Genomic DNA, 23637 nt, shown 5'->3' with positions numbered 1-23637 from the left:
CATGGTAGTTTTGATTTGCATTTTTCTGATAATTAGTGATATTGAACATTTTTTCATGTGCCTATTGATCATTTGTATTTCTTCCTTGGAGAATTGCTTGTTTAGAACTTCTGCCCATTTTTGGATTGGGTTGTTTGTTTTTTTCTTATTAAGTCATATGAGCTGTTTATATATTCTGGAGATCAAGCTTTTGTCGGTTTCATTTTCAAAAATTTTCTCCCTTTCCATAGGTTGTCGTTTTGTTTTGTTTATGCTTTCCTTTGCTGTGCAAAAGCTTGTAGGGTCCCATTTGTTTATTTTTTTCTTTTATTTCTATTGCCTGGGTAGACTACCCTAGGAGAACATTTCTAAGATTTATGTCAGAGAATAGTTCGCCTATGTTTTCTTCTAGGAGGTTTATTGTGTCTTGTCTTATGTTTAAGACATTTTGAATTTATTTTTTTGTATGGTGTGAGGAAGTGTTCTAATGTAATTGATTTACACATAGCTGTCCAGTTTTCCCGACACCATTTGCTGAAGAGACTGTCTTTTCTCCATTGTATATTCTTGCCTCCTTTGTTGAAGATTAGTTGACCATAGTTCTGTGGGTTTATTTCTGGGCTATTATGTTCCATTGATCTTTATTATGTTCCATTGATCTTTATTATGTTCCATTGATCTTTATGTCTGTTTTTGTGCCAATATCACATTGTTTTTATTACTGTAGCTCTGCAGTATTGTTTGAAGTCTGGGAGGGTTATTCCTCCAGCTTTGTTCTTTTTCTTCAGTATTGTTTTAGCAATTCTGGGTCTTTTGTGATTCCATATAAATTTTAGGATTATTTGTTCTAGTTCTATGAAAAATGTCATGGGTCACTTGATAAGGATTACATTAAATCTGTAGATTGGCCATTTTAACAATATTGATCCTTCCACTACAAGAGCATGAGATATCTTTCCACTTATATAAGTCATCTTTAATTTCCTTAATCAATGTTTATAGTTCTCTGTGTATAAGTCTTTCATCTCCTTGGTCAGATGTATTCCTACGTATTTTATTGTTTTGGATGCTATTTTAAAATTCTTTCTTTACTCTCTTTTTCTGATATTTCATTGTTAGTGTAAAGAAATGCAACTGATTTTGTACACTAATCTTGTATCCTTCTACTTTAATGAATTCTTTCATCAGCTCTAGTAGTTTTTGTGTGGACCTTTTAGAGTTTTCTATATATAGTATCATGCCATCTGCATTTAGTGACAGTTTTACCTCTTCTCTTCCAATTTGGATCCCTTTTATTTCTTTTTCTTGCCTGATTGCTGTGGCTAAGACTTCGAAGACTATGTTGAATAGAAGTGGTGAAAGTGGGCATCCTTGTCTTGTTCCAGATTTTAGAGGGAGGCTTTCAGCTTTTCACTGTTGAATATTATGCTGGCTGTGGGTTTGTCATAAATAGCTTTTATTATGTTGAAATATGTTCTCTTTATACCCACTTTGATAAGATATTTTATTGTAAATGGGTGTTGAATTTTATCAAATGCTTTTTCTGCATCTATTGAGATGATCATGTGATTTTTGTCCTTTTTTCTTGTTGATGTGGTGTATCACATTGATTGATTTGAGTATGTTGAACCACCCTTGTGTCTCTGGGATTAATCCTACTTGATAATGGTGTATGATCTTTTTTATATGCTGTTGGATTCTGTTTGCTAATATTTTGTTGAGGATTTCTGCATCTATTTTCATCAAAAATATTGACCTGTAATTTTCTTTTCTGGTGGTGTTTTTGTCTGGTTTTTGTATCAGAGTGATGGTGGCTTCCGAGAATGAATTTGGGAGTACTCCCTCCTTTTCAATCTTTTGGAAGAGTTTGAGAAGGACTGGTATGAGTTCTTCTTTGTATGTTTGGTGGAATTCCCCAGTGAAGCCATCTTGTCATGGACTTTTGTTTGCACGGAGGTTTTTTTTTAAATTATTAATTCAGTTTCATTTCTAGTGATTGGTCTGTTCAAGTGGTCAGTTTCTTCTTGATTCAGTCTTGGTGGAATGTATGTGGAATGTATGGAAAGTTGTCTGTTTCTTCTAGGTAATGCAGTTTGTTTCCATATAGTGGTTCATAATATTCTCTTATGATACTTTGTATTTCTGTGGTACTGGTTGTAGTTTCTCCATTTTTGTTTCTTATTTTGTTTATTTGTGTCCATTCTCTCTTTTCTTTCTTGTCAATCTGGCGGAAGTTTGTCAATTTTGTTTACTCTCTCAAAAAACCAGCTCCTCGTTTGATTGAATTTTTTCTATTATTTTTTAAATCTCACTTCCTTATCTTTATTATTTTTTCCCTTCTACTGACTTTAGGTCATTTGTTCTTTTTTGAAGTTTTTTAGGTGGATGGTTAGGTTGTTTATTTGAGATTGTTCTTATTTTTAGAGAAAGTCCTCTATTGCTATGAACTTCCCTCTGAAGACTGCTTTTGCTGCATCACATAGATTTTGTGTGGTTCTGTTTCATTGTTGTTTGTCTCAAGATGTTTTTTAATTTCTTCTTTGATTTCATTGTTGACTCATTTTTTTTTTTTTAGTAGTATGTTGTTTAATCTCATGCCATCATTTTTTGTCATTGCTTTTTCTGTGTTTGATTGCTAATGTCATGCTATTGTGGTCAGAAAAGATGCTTGAAATAATTTCTATCCTCTTAAATTTGTTGTGGCTTCTTTTGTGCCCAAGTATGTGGTCTATCCTAGAGAATGTTCCATGCACACTTGAAAAGAATGTCTGCTTTTTGATGATGTAATGTCCTAAAAATATCAACCAAGTCCAACTGTTCTATTGTGCCATTTTGTATCTCCATTGCCTCATTGATTTTCTATCTGGAAGATCTGTCCAATTATGTTAATGGAGTGTTAAAATCTTCTACTATTATTGTATTTCCATTATTTCCTACCTTTGTGTTGTTAATATTTGCTTTATATATTTAAATGCTCCTATATTGGATGCGTATGTGTTAATGAGTGTAATATCCTCATCTTGTATTGCTGCTTTAATCATTATATAGTGTCCTACTTTATCTGTCTTTATGGCCTGTGTTTTAAAGTCTATTTGGTCTCAAATCAGTATTGCTACTCTCCCCTTCTTGTTTGCATTTGCATGAAATATCATTCCATCCTCTCAGTTTCAGTCTATGGTGACCTTCACTCTAAAGTGAGTCTCTTGCAGGCAGCATATTGTAGGCTCCTGTTTTATTATCCAATCTGCCACTCTATGTCTTTTGATTGAAGAATTTAGTCCATTGATGTGTATGGTAATTATTGATAGGTGTGTTTATTGCTATTTTGAACTTACTTTTCTAGTTGATTTAGTATTTCTTCCTTACTCCTTTCTTTTTCTTTTTGTGGTTAGATAAGTTTCCTTTGTATTATCTTAGTTTCTTTTTGGTTTTTGTGACTCTATTGTATGTTTTTGATTTGTAGTTACCCTGTTTTGCAAGTATATTAACCCATTACTATATCTATTTGCTTTAAACTGATAATCATATAAGCTCAAACACATCCTAAAAAGAATGAAAAAAAAATCTTTATTTTCTTGCTCTCCTCTCTCACTTTTTATGATTTTGATGTCCTCTTTAACATCTTCATATTTATTCTCTTGCAACTCATAGTAATTAAAGCATTTTCAATTATGGTTTTCTCCTTTTTATAACTTCCTACTTCTTTTCTGTTTAGAGTAGAGCTTTCAGTGTTTCTTTGGGGATAGGTTTAGTATTGCTGAATTCTTTTAGTATTTACTTGTCTGTGAAATTCTTTATCTCTCCTTCTTTTCTAAGGGGTACATTGCAGTTTTTTTTTTTCATATAGAACTTTTAATATTACCCTAAATTTACCACTCCCTATTGGCCTTCAATGTTTGTGCTGAGAAATCAGCTGAAAGCCTTATGGGGGTTCACTTGTAACTAACTCTTTGTTTTTCTCTTGCTGCCTTTAGAATCCTTTCTTTATCTTTAACTTTGGCCATCTTAATTATATCATGTCTTGGTGTAGATCTATTTGGATTCTTGTTTGGTACCCTTTGTCCTTCCTGTACTTGGATATCTGACCCCTTCTTTAGGCTTTGGAAATTTTCAGTCATGATTTTTTCAAAGACCTTTTCAATCCCCTTTTCTTTTTCTTCTCTTTCTGGGACCCCTACTATGCAAAAATTAGCATGCTCTATATTATCCCATATGATTGTTCTTTCGAGGGTCTTCTCTTGTTCTTTTAATTGGCAGTGGTTTCTCTGTCTCTTCATTTTACTTATATCTCTCTGGCTCTATGGATTAAGGAGTATCAATTGTCTACTGTGGTCTTGAAGGGCTTTTTTTTTTTTAAGTGGAAGCTTCCCTGTGTAGACTGTGCACATCTAATAATTTTGTCATGAGGTCTATTTTAGTATGGATGGTTGCCACATCTTTTTTCTGTGTGTGTTGGCTCTTATCCCTTTGATTGTCGATGTGGTTGGTGTTGTGGTGACTAGAACCTGCCCTCATTTTTGATCGGGGCCTCCTTTTTGTTGTGTAGTTGTCACAGCCCTGACAGGGGCCTGGTTTGCTCCCCGCTTTTTTTGAAATGGAGGCTTCCAGACCCATTTCTGAGCTGCAGTGTGTGGTAGATGGGGTTGCAGTGCTTCAAGTAGTCTGTGTTGCTCTTGTCCTCACTTTAGCCATGGGAGTGTCAGAACTGTGCTCTGGTGTCCTTCAGGTTCTGCACCTACAGAGCCACCAGTACAGATTCACAGACATCAGGTGCTAGGACCTACCACTGTGATCCCAGGTGTGTGCAGTCATGCACCTGGATCTGCTATGCATTACCAGATCAGTGCCATCCCCAGTACCATGTCTGTGTATGGTGCACAGGTCTGCTTAAAATGCTTCACTGGCCTCTGCTGTGTGCCAGAACTCCACTCCTTGTTTGCTCATCTTAGAAGCATTGGTCCACAAAAGCTCCTGCTAAGCAATTTTGCTACTTCTGTCTGGGCCTGTAAACAAATCTTAGTCTAGCCTATGAGGTTGTGGGGCCCCTGGGTATGGAGTCAGCTTTCAATACTGCCTCCACCCAGAAGGAGTGCACCGACAATTATGATGGCTATGACTGAGTCCTGTGTCTCCTCTTGAGAAGGCACCAACAGTGGTGCCATAGGCCTGTGAAGACAGCTGCTATGTTGCAGCTGTATTGCTCCTCTCTACCCTCCTATGTGCATCAGCAGAGTTGCTTTCTTTTAAATGGAAGTCCCAGGCTGTTCTGTTCTGTATACACTCTCATCCACAGCCAACAGCACACTGCAGCCCCCTGAGGCTTCCTCTGCACAGTTGTTCCCAGCCCTCTCCCTGCACTCCAGCAGCCAGTCCTGGCCTGTCTCACACTCACATCTAGGACTGGGGATTGAAGGGACCCTTTGTGCTGGTCTCTCTCAGTTCTGTTAGCCAGGCAGCTGCTGTGTACTCCTCTAAGCCTCAGAGGTTCCCCCTTCATCCCCGCTGACCTCTCTGCTAGAAAGCAGGCATCCCAGTGTAAGAGCATCTTTCCTGTTTTGCTGCTCCCTCCCCATGGGACATGTCCTGCACTGATTTCCTTTTTCTTCTTTTTTTCTCCTTCCAGATTTTGTGAGGAATCTTCTTGTTTTTTGAAGTAAGAGATGTTCTACCAAAGTTCAACAGGTGTTCTGAGTAAATGGGTGGATCTGTAGTTGTATCTCTTGGTGTAATCATGGGAGAGGGTCAGCTAAGAGCATCTTTCTACTCTGCCATCTTGGCACCCCCCAGGAAAATACATTGTGTTATGAGATTCATTAATTCATTCACTCAACAAATACGTACTGAGAATCTACTTTGTGCCATCGCTGCGCAAGACTCTGGAGAATCTACAAATCAAAGCCCCTGTTCCTTTTGAGATTATATTCTAATGAGGATGTGTTAATGGAAGGGAAATACAATAAAGAATAAAGGTATTTTCTGGGTGAGAATAAGGTGGGAGAAAGGATTGGGTAGAGCTCTTTTATATTGAGCAATCAAGGAAAACTTCTCTGATATTGTGATATTTATGAATGAAGTGAGAGAGCCTGCCATGAGAATACTCAAGAGAATGGTGTTCTAGACAGAGGAAATAGAAAGGTTTGGTGTGTTCTAAGAATAACAAGAAGGAGTAGAGAGGAAGAGAGATGTAGGAGATGATTTCAGAGAGACAGAGAGGGCCAGATCATATAAGACCTTGTAAAGACTTTTGCTTTTATTCTGAGTGAGATAGAAAGCCATTTTTAAAGAAAATAGTCAACAAGTATCATATTTAAAATTCTACTCTAGTAAGGTAGATGAATCTTCAGTTATTCATCTTAACCCAATCATGATGGTTTATGTTTTTATGCTTTGGATAGCTCCTTCAAATAAAAAATTAGTAAGATTATTGCTGAATTCATGTCAGCTAAGACAATTTAATTTTATACTAAGCATTGTTTTATAACATAGTTATCTGAAAAAATTTCAAACACATTTGAAACTATTTAAGGATAAAAAATATTTTCAACACACTTTAATTTAAAAAATCACAATAAATTAATTAGCACTTGAAGCATGCTAATTCTTCTTTTTAATTTCTTTTTAAGAAAACATCACAAGATCTTTTAGTACTACTTTAGTCTATAATGAAGCTGAAAATTCACTTGGGAAATTTTTTTAAACTTTCAGTCTTGTTAACACACATGATTTCATGTAAGCTATACACTATTCTTCTCCCCATGTCCTTCCCAGTAGGGAAGTGTGTTTCATGTATCATTTCATTTAACCCTCACAATAACCATGTGAGGTAGGCACTATTATCATCTCCATTTTATAGACTAGGAAACTGAGGCACAGAGAAGTAGAGTACCCTACCCAAGGTCACACAGCTAGTATGCTGAGGAGGATCCATTCTCTCCTATACCCTCTGAGAAGTTGTTCCATCAGCTTCCTTGTCTCCTATCTTCTTCAGTTTCTTTTTATTCTTTGATTCATCCACCCATCCATCCCTCCCCATTTAATGTAGCTAACATTTATTGAACACCTACTCTGTACCAAGCCCTCTATTGAACACAGCTTCTATCAATTCATGTAATTCTCACAACAATCCTATGAAGTAAGTACTACTGTTTTCCCAATTAAAAGGAAATTGGGGCATAGAAAAAATCAAGAAACTTGCCCAAATTTCCACAGCTAGGAAGTAGCAGAGTTGAGATTTGAACCCAAATCTACAAAGTCTACACTTTGAATGTTATGCTTAACAGCCTAATTTCAGCTTGCAAACACATTCTTTCCCTGGTCTAAATCTGTCTTTAACAACACTCAGATTATCACCCTATTTTTCTGCAGTTTCCATTTAAATCACTACTGAAACTACTCTTGCTAAGTTACCTAATGATCTCTTAAGTGTCATGCCAAGTTCTCTCACTTTTGGGTTTCAACATATCTGACTCTGTTACATTTGAGGCTGTTGTACTTTCCATCTTTAAAACCTTCCCTTCCTTCTGTGATAGTACTCTATCTTGGATTTCCACCTAACTGTCTGACTACTCTTTTCAATTCTTTTTTCCTGCTACTCTATACCACTTATTTGGGTTATCTCTGCTTAAGAATTTCAACTGTCATTTATATACTGATGATGGCCTGTATGCCAAATCTGCATCTCCAATGTGAATGTTTTTTTTTCCCCTGAGCTTGGACCTACATATTTGTCTGTTAATTGGACATCTTAACTTGACTCCTCACACTTAATATGTCTAAAATTGAATATATCATCAGCCACTCTGCTCCTGTTTCTATCCCTAACAGTCACATAATCAACCAAACAATAAAGCCTAGAGTCATGTATGACTCTTCCTTCTCCTTAAGATCTAGATTCTGCTTTTTGAATCTTTGTATCCTCTTCATCCCTACATGTAGTGTCTCTTCTTAATTTTTTATCATGTCTGATATGGTCTATTAATATTGCTCCTTTACTGTTGTTTTTTCTGCCTCCAAAATATATGGTCTTTATTATGTGTTGAATTATGCCCCTCAGAATATATTGGAGTCCTAATTCCTGGTACCACAGAATATGATTTGTATCTTATAAAAAGGGGAAATTTGGACAGAAATTCCTTCATAGAGAGAAGATGATCTGAAGAGACATAGGGAGAAGACAGCCAAGGAGGAAGGCCTAGAACAGATCCTTCCCTCAGAGCCCTCAGGAGGAACCAACACTGATGACACCTTGGTTTCAGACTTATAGCCTCTGGAACTGTGAGAAAATAAATTGTTGTTGTTTAAGCCACTGATTTTTAGTATTTTGTTGTGGCTATTCTAGCAAACTAATATAGACTCCAAACTAGTCTACATATTAGAATTTTCTAAATTACATGTTTTAATCTTGACAATGGCTATGTTCAGAATTTTTCAAAGACTCTCCATCACTTACATGATTAAATCCCTGCCTTTTAATAAGACACTTCACAATTTGTCCTCAGCCTTTTATATTTATTGCCTGTGACTTTTCCTTATTAAACTAACTGCTACTTCTCAAAAATGTCATTGTCTTTCCCAAATACTATGCCTTTGTTCATGCTGTCAGAACTTTCATAAATGTCCTTCTTCCTCTTAGGACATGTACTACTCCACCTCCACCTTTCCTACTACTCCATCTCTCTCTTTTTGCTAAACTCTGTACATAGCATGATATTTAGTTCATTTTCTCTGTGGAGCCTAGCTGCACCTTGAAATATAGGTACAATTTGGATAGCCAGAGTGGAGAGATAAGGGTATTCTAAGCCAGAAGAACCATATAACCAAACACAAGTAGTGGACATTGACATAATGTGGGTTAGAGGAAAATGGAGTAAGAGAAAAGTGAGGTTAGATAACTCTTTGCCTTTGGTGATAATATAAGTGGGACAAAAGCAACTGGTGGAGAAGCAGCAAGGTCAACATTCCTCTGTAGTGTCTCAGGGAAACAGCTAGATCTCAAAGAATGTTATTATCTAGCTAATGTCACCTGATGCTGAGATAGCCTGTGTTTTTAAAAGCTGATCCTCTTAAAAGTTCCCTGAGCTTGGAGCACTTTATCTGCTCTACATAGTAGTAGAGCAGAAAATGTTCGGCAGGGTTCAGAGTGCTTTTGTGCTATAGCCTCTTGAAACCTGTCTATTTTAGCTATTTCTACTTATATAAGGCAGATGGTTTTGAAAGGAGGATGCAGAATTCATTCATTTATCTCATTCACTCATTCAACATGCATGCCCCGAGAACCCTCTGTGAGGCCAGCTCTGAGCTACAGGCTGGGAATACACAAATAATAAGACCTCAACCTTGCTGTGAAACTCAAGTGAGAGACAAAGCTCTAGCTAATATCTAGTATTTGTTGATCACTTACTGTATGCCAGGGACCATGCTAAACCCTTTGTATGCTTCTCATTTAAATTCACAATAATGTTGTACCCATTTTGTAGATAAGGACACTGAGGGTTAGAGAGACTGAATAAATTTAGGAAGAAGAAATTGGTAAATTGATAAGTAATCAAATCATTAACATGAGCAGGAAATATATAGGTGACTTTGGGGGTGAAGAGATCAGAAGAGACTTGCTGGAGGAGATCATGTTTGAATCTTGAAGGATAAGTAGGAGTTTTCAAGAGTTAATGAAAAAAAACTAATAGTCAATCTAAGAAATAAATGAAAAAAATATTACTTGAGCCAACTTGAGGATTATAACCAGGAAGAGTCTTTCTGAGGACTGTTTTGCCCATTACAGGTCAAAGCATAGTTATGTAAGTTTTTGAGACAAAGAGTTATATGTCAAGTGATGTATTGATGGTTTAAACAGTCCAGATCTACATGTTAAAAGTGGGTCATTGGTCATCAAGGCCCCTTACAAGATTAAGAAGGAATGTTATCTCTTAAGGAGGTCTGGTTAATGCAGATACACAACACACACTAAAGGGAAGGGAGAAGGCCCAAATGGATGAATAAAAATTTTATGTTTAAATTTTATTGTCTTGCCATAAGCTATGTATTTTATTTTATCAGTTTCTCCCTTTTGATCATTAATATTTTGATGGAAAGCATTAGGTGAGCAAATATTTGGTCCCGGAATGCCAGGGTGGTTGCTTATCTGCCCTGGGTCTACTATGTCTTTCAATGTCGGGTCTTAATGGCCTGGTACTTTCTTTCCTTTTAGGGCATTGTTCTAAGATGTGTTGCAAGGACTAACAATCAATTCCAAGTTGTCCAACAGGACTTATGCCAATTATACCTTGCATGTGCATTGTGCATGTTCATTTATAGAGAACTACAGATGTGATCAAAATCAACAATATGAATGACAATGTCATTAGTAAAGTTTTAAGCCAAGATCCTCATAATCCAAATAATTTTTCTACTATTGTTCCTAAATTGGGAAGAGGATCATTGAGAGCAGAAATTTGATTCTTTATGTGTCATGAGTTAACAGATATTACAGGCAAATAGTCTTTGTGAGTGTTGTGATATAGAGGTGTGATTTCATATTTGTGCATGTGGTTATCCAGTTTTCCCAGCACTATTTGTTGAAGGGACTATATTTCTCCTACTGGGTGTTATTGACTCCCTTGTCAAATATTAGTTGACCATATATGTAGAGATTTATTTCTGAACTCTCTATTTTGTTTCATTGGTCTATGTGACTATTTTTACACCAGTACCATACTGTTTTAATTACTGTAGTTTTTGTATAGTTTAAGTCAAGACATGTAATGCCTCACTTTTTTGTTCCTTTTTTTCCCCTCCTTTTTTGTTTAATTGAGTTATAGTCAGTTTACAATGTTGTGTCAATTTCTGGTGTACAGCATAATATTTCAGTCATACATGAATATACATATATTCATTTTCATATTCTTTTTCACTGTGAGCTACTACAAGATCTTGAATATATTTCACTGTGCTATACAGTATAAACTTGCTTATCTATTCTCTATATATCTGTCAGTATCTACAAATCTCAAACTCCCAGTCTGTCCCTTCCCACCCCCTCACCCCGGCAGCCACAAGTTTGTATTCTATGTTTGTGAGTCTGTTTCTGCTTTATGTTTAAGTTCACTTGTTTTCTTCTTCTTCTTCTTCTTCTTCTTTTTTTTTAGAATCCACATATGAGTGAACTCATACGGTATTTTTCTTTCTCTTTCTGGCTTCAATTAGAATGACATTCTCCAGGTCAATCCATGTTGCTAAAACTGGTATTATGTTGTCATTTTTTATGGCTGAATAGTATTCCATTGTATAAATATACCACCACTTCTTTATCCAGTCATCTGTTTATGGACATTTAGGTTGTTTCCATGTCTTGGCTATTGTAAATAGTGCTGCTGTGAACAGTGGAGTGCAGTTGTCTTTTTGAATTAGGGTTCCTTCTGGATATATGCCCAGCAGCAGGATTGCTGGGTCATATGGTAAGTCTATTTTTAGTCTTTTAAAGAATCTCAATACTGTTTTCCACAATGGCTGCACCAAACTGCATTCCCACCAACAGTGTAGGACGGTTCCCTTTTCTCCACAGCCTCTCCAGCATTTGTCATTTGTGGATTTTTGACTGATGGCCATTCTGACTGGTGTGAGGTGATACCTCATTGTCATTTTGATTTGCATTTCTCTGATAATTAGTGATATTGAGCATTTTTTTCATGTGCTTCTTGACCACTCATATGTCTTCATTGGAGAATTTCTTGTTTAAGTCTTCTGCCCATTTTTGGATTGGGTTGTTTGTTTTTGCCTTATTAAATCATATGAGCTGCTTATATATTCTGGAGATCAAGCCTTTGTCCATTTCATCTTTTGCAAATATTTTTGCCCATTCTGTAGGTTGTCATTCTGTTTTGCTTATGGTTTCCTTTGCTATGCAAAAGCTTGTAAGTTTAATTAGGTCCCATTTGTTTATTTTTTGCTTTTATTTCTATTGCTTGGGTAGAATGCCCTAGGAGAACATTTTTTTTAGATGTATGTGAAATAATGATTTGCCTATGCTTTGTTCTTCTTTTTCATGATTGCTTTGGCTATTTGGGGTCTTTTGTGGCTCCACTCAAACTTTAGGATTTTTTTTTCTGTTTCTGAGAAAAATGACATTGGAATTTTTATAGAGATTGCTTTGAATCTATATATGGCTTTGGGTAAGTATGGACATTTTAACAATAGTAGTTCTTCCAACTCATCAGCATGGGATGTCTTTCCATTTGCTTGTGTCATCTTTGATTTCTTTCAAGAAAGTCTTGTCGTTTTTGTTAAAAAGAGCATTCCAATACTTGATAAAATTTATTCCTAGACATTTTATTATCTTTGATGCTATTGTGAATGGGAAAGTTTTCATTTCTTTTTCAGATGTTTCATTATTAGTGTATAGAAGTGAAACAGATTTCAGGATGTTTACTTTATATCCTGCATCTTTACTGAATTCATTGTTTAGTTCCAACATTTTTTGGTTGAGTCTTTGGGATTTTCTCTATATAGGATCATTTCCTTTGAAAATAAAGACAGTTTTGCTTCTTCCTTTCTGATTTGGATGCCTTTTTTTTTTTTTTTTTGTCTTGCCTAATTGTTCTAGCTAAGTCTTCTAGTAGTATACTGAATAACAGTATTGAGAGTGGGCACCCTTTCCTTGTCCCTGATCTTAGAGGAAAGGCTTTCAACTTTTCATTGTTGAGCATAATGTAACCTGTGGGTTTGTCATATATGGCCTTTATTATGTTGAGGTACATTTCTTATTTACCCAATCTGCCAAATGTTTTTTTTATCATGAAATGGTGCTTTATTTTGTGAAATGGTTTTCTACATCTATTGAGATGATCACATGATTTTTTCCTTTCATTTTTTAATGTGGTGTATCACTTTTATTGGCTTGTGTATGTTGAAATATCATTGCATCCCAGGGATAAATTGTACTTGGCTATGTTATATAATCATTTTATTGTGTTCTTGATTCAGTTTGCTAATATTTTGTTGAGAACTTTTGCATCTCTATTTATCAGGGGTATTGGTCTATATTTTTCTTTTATAGTGTTTTTATCTTGCTTTTCTATCTGGGTAATGCTGGCCTCATCAAGTGAGTTTGGAAGTGTTCTCTTCTTTTCAGTTTTATAGAAAGTATGACAAGGGTTGGTGTTAATTCATATTTAAATTTCTGGTGGAATTCTCCAGTGAAGACATCTAGTCATGGAGCTTTCTATCTTGGTAGGATTTTGTTGACTGATTGAATTTTCTTACTTGTTATTGATCTGTTCAGCTTTTCTATTTCTTCCTGGTTCTGTCTTGGTAGATTGTGTGTTTCTAGGAATTTATCCATTTCTTATAGCTTATCTAACTTTTTGACATAATTGTTCATGGTAGTGTCTTATGATCCTATGTATTTTTCTAGTATCAATTGTAAAATCACCTCTTCCATTTATAATTTTATTTATTTGAGTCTCCTTTCTTTTTTTCTTGGTTAGTCTAGAAAAAATAATTGTCAGATTTGCTTATCTTTTCAACAACTTAGATCTTATTTTTAAAAAACTCTTTTCCATTGTTTTTCTGGTCTGTTTCATTTATTTCCACTCTGATATTTATGATTTCCTTCCTCCTTCCTTCTGCTAACTCTGGGTGTAACATGTTCTTTTTTAATACTTAGAGGTGTAAAGTTAGTTTTTCATTTTAGAGCTTTCTAATTTCTTAATAAATTTCCCCTCTCAGAACTGCTTTTGCAGTATCCAATAGGTTTTGTATGTTGTGTTTCCATTTTCATTAGTTTTGAGGTACTGTTTAAATCCCCTTTTGATTTCTTCTTTTTATTGAGTTATAGTCAGTTTACAGTGTTGTGTCAATTTCCAATGTAGAGCACAATTTTTCAGTTATATATGAACATACATATATTCATTGTCACATTATTTTTTGCTGTGAGCTACTGCAAGATCTTGTATATATTTCCCTGTGCTATACAGTATGATCTTCTTTATCTAGTCTGCATATGCCTGTCAGTATCTACTAATCCCACCCCCCACCCCCTTGGCAACAACAGGTTTGTATTCTATGTCTATGAGTCTGATTCTGTTTTGTACTTATGTTTTGTTTGTTATTTTAAATTCCACATATAAGCGATCTCATATGGTATTTTTCTTTCACTTTCTGGCTTACTTCATTTAGAATGACATTCTCCAGGTCCATTCATGTTGCTGCAAATGGCATTATTTTATTATTTTTATGGCTGAGTAGTATTCCATTGTATAAATATACCACCACTTCTTTATCCAGTCATCTGTTGATGGACATTTAGGCTGTTTCCATGTCTTGGCTATTGTAAATAGTGCTGCTGTGAACAGTGGAGTGCAGTTGTCTTTTTGAATTAGGGTTCCTTCTGGATATATGCCCAGCAGCAGGATTACTAGGTCATATGGTAAGTCTTTTCCTAGTCTTTTGAAGAATCTCCATACTGTTTTCCACAGTGGCTGCACCAAACTGCATTCCCACCAACAGTGTAGAAGGGTTCCCTTTTCTCCACAGCCTCTCCAGCATTTGTCATTTGTGGACTTTTGACTGATGGCCATTCTGACTGGTGTGAGGTGATACCTCATTGTCATTTTGATTTGCATTTCTCTGATAATTAGTGATACTGAGCATTTTTTTCATGTGCCTATTGATCATTTGTATTTCTTCCTTGGAGAATTTCTTGTTTAGGTCTTCTGCCAATTTTTGGATTGGGTTGTTTGTTTTTTTTTCTTATTGAGTCGTATGAGCTGCTTATATATTCTGGAGATCAAGCCTTTGTCGGTTTCATCATTTGCAAAAATTTTCTCCCATTCTGTAGGTGACGTTTTGTTTTATTTATGGTTTCCTTTGGTGTACAAAAGCTTGTAAGTTTAATTAGGTCCTATTTGTTTTGTTTTTGCTTTTATTTCTATTGCTTGGGTAGACTGCCCTAGGAGAACATTTTTGAGATGTGTGTTAGGTAATGTTTTGCCTATGTTTTCTTCTAGGAAGTTTATTGTATCTTGTTTTAAGTTTAAGTCTTTGACTCATTTTAAGTGTATTTTTGTGTATGGTGTAAGGGAGTGTTCTAGCTTCATTGATTTGATTTCTTTTTTGAGCAATTGTTTGAGACTTTGTCATATATATTCCATATATTTATAGATTTTCTGTCTTTGTTGTCTATTTCTAGTTTCATACTATTGTTGTCAGAAAAGATACTTGTTATGATTTTAATGTTCTTAAATTTGCTAAGACTTACTTTGTTTCCTATCATGTGATATAGTTTGGAGGATTTATTGTGTGCGCTTTAGAAGAATGTGTATATGGCTGCTTTTGGATGGAATGGTCTATAAATTTTGTCAGATTCATTTAGTTCTAATGTATGGTTCAAATCCATCATTTCCTTTTAAATTTTCTGTCTGGATGATGTATCCATTGCTGATGTTGGGATATTGAAGTTCCCCACTATTATTGTGTTGCTTTGTATTTCTCCCTTCAGATCTGTTACTACATGTTTAATAAATTTAGTTGTTCCATGTTGAATGTGCACATATTTATGATTTTTACATTCTCTTGATGAATTGACACCTTTATTTTTATACAATGACTTTTTGTGTCTCTTATTATTTTTAGCATAAAATCTATTTTGCCTGATATAAGCGTACCTACCCTCACTTTATTTTGGTTTCTACTTGCATGGAATATCATTTTCCATTCCTTCACTTTGAGTGTATGTGTGTCTTAAAGCTGAAATGAATCTCTTGTAGGCTGCATATAGTTGGGTCTTTTTTTTTTTTTAGTCTTTTTTTTAATCCACCTTCTGATTGGTGAATTTAATCATTAACATTTGGAATAATTATTGATATTTAAGAACTCAAAAATGCCATTTTATTGATTGCTTCCTGATTGTTTTATACTTGCACTGCTGCTGTTTCACTCTGATTCTCCCTATTTTTATAAATTGGTGATTTTTCATGATGATATGCTCTGTTTCCACTTTTTGAAAACTTTCCTGAATTTATCCTAGAATTTTGCTTTGTGTTTATTATGAACCTTACATAAAACATCTAATAGATAAAACAGTCTATAGCAGCTTATCTTTGATCACCTACAATGGTTCCACCCTTTTATGAACTCCCCTTTGATGTTATAATTTACCTCTTTATATGGTGTGCATTTGTTAACATATTACAGTAGTTACATTTATTTTTAGTATTCGTTTCTTTCAACCTTTATACTGTGGTTAAATGGTAAACACACTATCTTATTGTAGAATTATTTTTCTAAATGCAACTATATATTTTTCATCTTTACCAGTGTATTATATTCTTTTGTATGTTTTCATGTCCCTGATTAGTCTTTTTATTTCAGCTTGAAGGACTCCTTTCAGCATTTCTTACAAGGCAGGTCTAGTGGTGATGAACTCCCTCAGCTTTTGTTTGCCTGGGAAAGTCTTCATTTCTCCTTCATATCTGAAGGTTAACTTTGTCAGATAGAGTATTCTTGGCTGGCAAATTTTGTCTTTCTACAGTTTGAATATTTCATTCTACTTTCTCCTGGCCTGAATTATTTCTGCTGAGAAATCTGCCAATAACCTAATGGTGGTAACTTTGTAAGTTACATTTTTTTCCTGACTGCTATTAGGATTCTTTCTTTATCTTTGATTTTTGAAAGTTTCATTATAATATGTATTGGACAACAACGTTTGGCATTGAGTTAATAGAACAATCTATTGGTTTGTGAATCTGGAAGTCCAAGTCTTTACTCATGCTTGGGAATTACTCCACTTTATTTCTTTAAGTAAACTTTCTACCCCCATCTCTTTTCCTTCTGGAATCCTAATTATTTTAATATTTGTCTTTTGCTGGCATCCCATAGATAATGTGGGCTTTTTTTTTCCTCTTTTCAGTTTTTTCCTTTGTTCTTTTCTATTTCAAAATTCCTATCTTCTAAGTCACATATTCTGTCTTCCATCTGCTCTAATGTACTACAGATGCTTTCTATTTCATCCTTCACATAATTTATTGAATTCTTCATCTCCAGATTATCTGTTTGGTTCTTTTTTTTATTATTTCTATCTCTTTGGTAAAGAACTCATTTTATTCATGTGTTTTTTCCCCTTGATTTTGAATTGCCTTTTTTTTTTTTTTTTTTTTTTTTTTTAGTTTTCTTGTAGCTTTTTGAGTTTCTTTAAAACAGCTATTGTGAATTCTTTATCAGGTGCATCACAATACTCCATAACTTTGAGCTTGGTTGTTGGAGAATTACTGATATCTTTGGGTAATGGCATATTTCCTTGATTTTTCATGTTCCTTGTAGTTTTGTTAGTATTTTTGTGTTTGAAGTAGCACATACCTCCTTGAATCTTACTAGTTGCCTTCTGATGGGATACTGTTTATTGACATTGATATATTTGGGGTTTCCTCAGCTTTTGTTGGGTAGACATGATCCACTTTTCTTGCTCTTTCTTGTGGCAGAATTAAGCTCTTATGTCTTCTCTTGTTCTTACAACTCACCAGGCTGGTTGCTGAAAACCTCATTTTCTTTTCCAGAAGGTGGTGCTATAGCTCTAATGTGTGGTTTTTCCCTTGTCCACAGGTCCTGGTTCATTTTTCTGAAAGTAATCTGATTACCAGATCTGCACTTGTTGCTGCACTTGGAGCTTGTACAAGGATCCAGCTGTAGAGTAGGGGGAGGTATGGGTTTAGCACTTGGGTCATTAAAAGTGGACCTAGTGGGGATATTCTTGGGTGAAGTGGTCCCAGATCCTTTTGGGTGGACTTCCTGCTGAAGTCCTGAAACAGTTAGCAGGCACAGCATCCATTTACTGCTCTTTATTATTCTTATTTGCTTCTTTGCCTTTCTTCTCCCTCCCCACCAAATCATGGATGCCCTGCTTCAGTACTCCAGGTGCTGCTGAATAGAAATAGGTTTTTCCAGCTGTGATCCATACATCTGGGGAAACCAGGTACTCACTCACTACTTTCCACCTATCCACAGGAAAGGTCACCACCACCAGTTCCATACAGTGTCACCCTGGGAAGAGTGATGTATGTCTGAATAGTTGTTTTTAAACAGGGGACAGAAAGAAGGAATGTCTTACTCCTCCATGATGCTGGCTGGCTCTTTCCCAATTTTTTAAATCAAGTTATTTGATTTCTGTTATTGAGTTGCAAGTTAATAGATTCTGGATATTAACCTCTCATTAAATATATGATTTTCAAATATTTTCTCTTATTCTATGGGTTGCCTTTTCATTCTGTTGATTTTATCTTTTCATGCACTAAAATTTTTAAGCTTAGTGTTTTCCATTTGTCTACTATTGCTTCTGTTCCTTGAGCTTTTGGTGTTATATCCAAGAAATCATTGTCAACTCCAATGTCATGATGTCTTCCCTATGTTTCCTTCTAGGAATTTTCTATTTTTAGGTCTTGCATTTAGGTCTTTAACCCATTTTGAGTTAGTTTTTTGTATATGGTGTAAGATAAGAGTCCAACTTCATTCTTTTGCATATGGATATCCAGGTTTCCCAACACCATTTATTGAAGAGACTGTCCTTTTCCTATTGAGTGGTTTTTGTACCCTAATTAAAAATCATTTGACCATATAGGCAAGGGTTTATTTCTGGACTCTTTATTCTATTCTGTTGATATAGTTGTCTTTATTCTGGGACCACACTATTATGATTACTGTAACCTTGCAGTAGGTTTTAAAACCAGGAAGTATGAGGCCTCCAGCTTTGTTCTTCTTTTTCAAAATTGCTTCCTCTATTTGTGCTCCCTTGAGATTCCATATGAATTTTAGGATGAATTTTTCTGTTTCTTAAAAAAATGCTATTGTGATTTTAATAAGGATTGTGTTGAACCTGTAGATCTCTTTCAGTAATATTGACATCTTAATAATATTTTTCCCAATCAATAAAGATAGGATGTCTTTCCATTTATTTGTGTCTTCTTTAATTTCATTAGCAGTGTTTTTCAGTTTTCAGTGTACAAGTCTTTCCCACTTTGGTAAAGTCTATTTCTAAGTAGTATTTTTTTTTTGATGCTGTTATACATGGAATAATTTTCTTTTTTATTGTTGTTTGAGTTTTATTAAATTTAATTTATGATTATCTAATGTTGAGGTTGGAGAATGGGTAAATTATGGAATTTTTCTATGCAGGACATCATTGTAGCTTATGCATTTGGGCAGTAATAATGGCACATAATTAGCATTTACTATATGCCAGGCATTAAATGTTTTCCATAAACTCATTTAATTTATAACAACCCTATGAGATTGTATTATTATTATTCTCATTTAACAGATGAGAAAATTAAGGCATGGAGTGATTAACTTGTCTAAGATTACACAGTCAGGAAAAGGCAGATGCAGTAGGCAATAGTAGAGAAACAAAATTGCATTTTCTTTGGATTAGCCAGATAAGCAATTTAGCTGATTATACCTTTGCCTCTTTAACTGGATATTAGGAATAAATATGCCATACTTCTGATGTAACTTAATGTGGAAGAAAAAGATCAGTCAAGTGTTTTTTTTTTTTTTCTTTCTGATAAATAGACATGGGGTAGAGGTAGAGGGAATTGAATAACATCCAGGGAATAGGGCCACTTAAAGGCCTATTTTATTTTAGGTGATGCTATGAGACTCAACTTCCTCATTATTTCCCTTATAAGAAATCAAGTAACAGAAATTGTGGGGCAGTGGGGGCAAGGCATTGTTGCAGCATCAGCAAAGGTCTGCTCCAAGAGGGTTCATACCTATAACTGGCTACATTTAGTCTAAAGAAGAACCCTTGGGCTACAAGAATCTCATTTTTTGCCATCAGAAATAAGAGTGTGGGGCAATCAGTGCCACTTTTGGTTTCCTTTTTATACTCCATACACCAGTAAACAAACCTCTTCCAATTGTTTAAGTCCCTGGTTAAGTGTGCTTTTCCTTTTATAAGTGTGCATAGATATTCTTAATTTAATTGAAATATCTTGTTGGGCTAGAAAGAACAGAAATAGATTAGGAGTGATGTCACAAAATGGCAGCCATAGGAGACCCCAGTCTCCATCCCCTCACAAAGATCAATAATTAGACAGCTGTCCATGAACTAAAACAACTCTGGTAGAGATCTGGAGCCTACTTAAGAAACTTCAGCAACACAATGGAACAAAAAACTGGAGAATGACTGTACAAAAATGAAAGGAAAGCAGCTTTATTTTGCCTGCATCATCTCATCCCCCTGGCCAGCATTGCTCAGTGCCAAGAGGTAGATACCCAGCTAGAAAGAGTTGCCCTCACTGGGAAAAAGAGAAACGAGTGTGTGACCTTTTCCCAGTCTTTTGATGTACTGCACAAAGGACCCACTTGTGTTTCACCCCACTCAGAGATCAGAAAAGCTGAGATACGTAGAGATGGTTAGGAGCAAGGAAGAATGAGTGAGAATGCCTGCTATTCCCAGTGACCTGCTTTGTAGCAGCTTTCTACATTGAAGAAAACAACAGCCAGAAAAGCCACCAAGGACAACCTTCAGATTTCACTGGAATTTTGCCCCACAGGTATTTGCATTCACAGACACCAGCCACCCAAGTCCCTGCTGGCTCCCTCTCCCACCTGCCAGAGCCAGGACCTGCAGTAGCAGCCACCTCAGGCCTCTGGAGATGTGCAAGTACAAGATGACAGCCTAGATCCCCACAGCTATCCCCAAGCAACATGTACGCACTCAGGGTTAACCTACTGTAGATGTGCACCTGTGTGCCCCTGGCCTGACCCCATGCTAGCCTCCACTGCCATGTGCCCCTGGCAAGACCCAGAAATCACAGTAGTATGCACTGATAGTCGGGGCCAGCTACTTTTATACCCATAGTTGGCATTAGCCCTTGCTGCTAGTTCCTGGCATCCACCATTATGTGTGTATCTATAACTGGCCCTTGCTACTACACAGGTACCTGCAGCTGGTCATGACAGCTGAGTGTGTGCACACCAACAGCTCTGACCATCACTGCTGACTGCCACTGGACCTTGCCACTGCTTCCTGCCACTGGTGCCACATTCTTGAACTTGGCACCCTGCACCACTTGACCTGGATTCCCAGCACACTCCAGTTTGCTCCCACCCTCAGGTGAGAGTCTTTTCCTTACCAAAGTCAGTCCATAAGTTCTGGATGAGGTAACTGCTTCTTCAAATGCACAGACACCTGTGCAAGGCTATATGAGTCATGAAGAATCAGGGAAACATGACACCACCAGAGAAACACAGTAAACTTCTAGTAACTGACCCCAAAGAAATAGATATCCATGAATTGCCTGAAATAGTCAAGATTATTATTCTAAAGATGCTCAGAGAGTTACAAGAGGAACATAGATTAACAATATAACAAAATCAGGAAAATAATACAAGAACAAAATGAGAAGTTACAAAGAGATATAAAACATAAAAAGAACCAAACAGTAATTTTGAAGCTGAAGAATACAGTGACTAAACTGAAGAAATCAATAGAGAGCCTCAAAAACAGCCTTGACCAAGCAGAAGAAAGAATAAATGTGCTCAAAGAAAGATCCATTGAAATTATCTAATCAGTAGGGAGGGTATAGCTCAGTGGTAGAGTGTGTGCTTAGCATGCATGAAGTCCTGGAATCAATTTCCAGTACGTCCATTAAATAAACAAACAAACAAATAAATAAACCAATCTAATTGCCTCCCCTCCTCCAAAAGTAATTTTAAAAGAAATTATCTAATCAGAGGAGTAAAAAGAAAAAAGAATGAAAACTAATAATAAAATGGATTGATTAAAATTTCTTAAACTGATTTAGAAACATTTTGCAGTAGCAAGTAAATAATTTATTCCTGCTATAGAGAGTGTTTAAGCACTGAATAAAGAGTAGGAATAGATAAAGTTTCTGTTAACTTAGATTATATGATTAGGTGCAATACTAGAAAAGAGATGGTTTGGTGGAAGGATGAGTGGAGACCACTTTTGTGTTGTACATTTCTTAAGAAGAATATTGAATATATCATGTTTGGTCATTTATAAAAAAATTGCATGAACTAACATAAAATTTGGAATAAAGAAATATTTGATAAAAGGCATTCTGATGAGTAGTACTTACTTATTCACTCAATACATTTTTTAACCACTAACAATGTGTCAGATAATGAAATAGCTGCTGGAGTACTGCATCAACAAGATAGATTTTTGTCCCTACTCTTTTGGAATTTACAGTCTAGTAGGGGAAGAGAGACAAAGAACAAAATGAATAGAAAATTAATAAATAAGCAGGACATTAAAAATTGTAACATGTGTTATAAAGGAAATTAACAAGGTGTAGTGAAATAAGGATTGGGGAGGTCACTTATGGTGGTCAAGCTTCTGTGAAGAGATAACATTTGAGTTGAGATCTGAAAGATAAGAATAAACCACAAAGACAAAAGCTGGGGGCAGTGGTATTCCAGACCAGGGAATAAGTGTAAGGCCCTGAGGAGAGAATGCATTTGTCACGTTGGAGGATCTAACTGTGGTAGGTGTACAGTGAACAAGAGAGAGAATAAGTCAGGAGGTCTGAAACATAGTCAGAATTTTAAGGAATAAAATATTTGTAACAAAAATTTGTGTTTATTAATGTATTTCCTTTTCTTATTTTCAGTCTTTCTCCCACCGCACTCCCACCCTTTAGGTTTTTTATTTTGTAAGTATCACATATAGACTTAAATAAGCATATGTCCTTTCATGATAAGGCAAGTGCATTATTAGCATGGGTGCTAGCTAAAGTTGACCTGGATTTTATTCTCAGTGTTATGGGAAAGCTATTGGAAAGTTTAAGGAAAGGGAGAGACATTTTTCATTTTTTTAAGAGGATTACTTGGCCTACTGTGTGGATTTGAGATTGTAGGAGATAAAAGAGGAAATAGGGAAACCAGTTGAAATGGAGTTGCATCTGTCCAGGAGCTTCTTTTGTTCTAGCTTTATTCAGACATAATTGACATATAGCATATTATAAGTTTAAGATGCACAGCAGAGTGATTTGATATATCTACATATTGTAAAATGATTACCACAATAAGGTTACTGGAAACATCCATCACCTTATATAGTTACATTTTTCTGTGTGTGGAGTGAAAACTTTTCAGAAAAACTTTTCAGTGAAAACTTTTGCTCTCTTAGCAACTTTCACATATACAGTATAGTATTGTTAACTACAGTCACCATTGCTGTACATACAACCCCAAACTTATTCCTTTTATAATTGGAAGTGTGCACCCCTTGACTACCTTCACACATTTTCCCCCTTGGCCACTGCCCCTGGAAACCACCAATATGCTCTCTATTGCCATGTTTTTTTTGTTGTTGTTGTTGCAATTCCACTTTTAAGTGAGATCATATACTATTTTTCTGTCTCTGACTTATTTCACTGAACATAAGTCCATCCATGTTGTGCAAATAGAAATATTTCATTCTTTTTTGTAGCTGAATAATTCCATTGTGTATGTATAATATTTTCTTTACCCATTCATCTCTTGATGGACACTTAGGTTGTGTCTTGGCTATTGTAAACAATGCCACAGTAATCATGGGGGTGTAGATATCTCTTCAGGATTGTGGCTTCATTTCATTCAGACATATAACTAGAAGTGGAATTACTGGGTCATATGCCAACTCTATTTTTCTTTTCTAGAAGAACC

At 35.6% G+C, this 23637-nt stretch overlaps 1 protein-coding gene across 2 annotated transcripts in view; it reads left to right on the top strand.

Moving 5' to 3' along the window:
* KLF8 (KLF transcription factor 8) overlaps positions 1-23637 on the top strand; it is a 242723-nt gene that overhangs the window by 4216 nt on the left and 214870 nt on the right. Inside the window, exon 2 of one of the 2 annotated variants that reach the window (XM_074358831.1) lies at positions 20903-21079. The exons of the other annotated variant lie outside the window; for it this stretch is intronic. The gene's annotated coding sequence lies outside the window, so the exon portion shown is untranslated. The remainder of the gene's footprint in view (positions 1-20902; positions 21080-23637) is intronic. 2 annotated transcript variants of the gene reach the window in all.

Source organism: Camelus bactrianus, chromosome X (assembly GCF_048773025.1).
Source record: "Camelus bactrianus isolate YW-2024 breed Bactrian camel chromosome X, ASM4877302v1, whole genome shotgun sequence".
Lineage (NCBI taxonomy): Eukaryota > Metazoa > Chordata > Mammalia > Artiodactyla > Camelidae > Camelus > Camelus bactrianus.
This window is presented reverse-complemented; position numbering and strand designations above follow the sequence as displayed.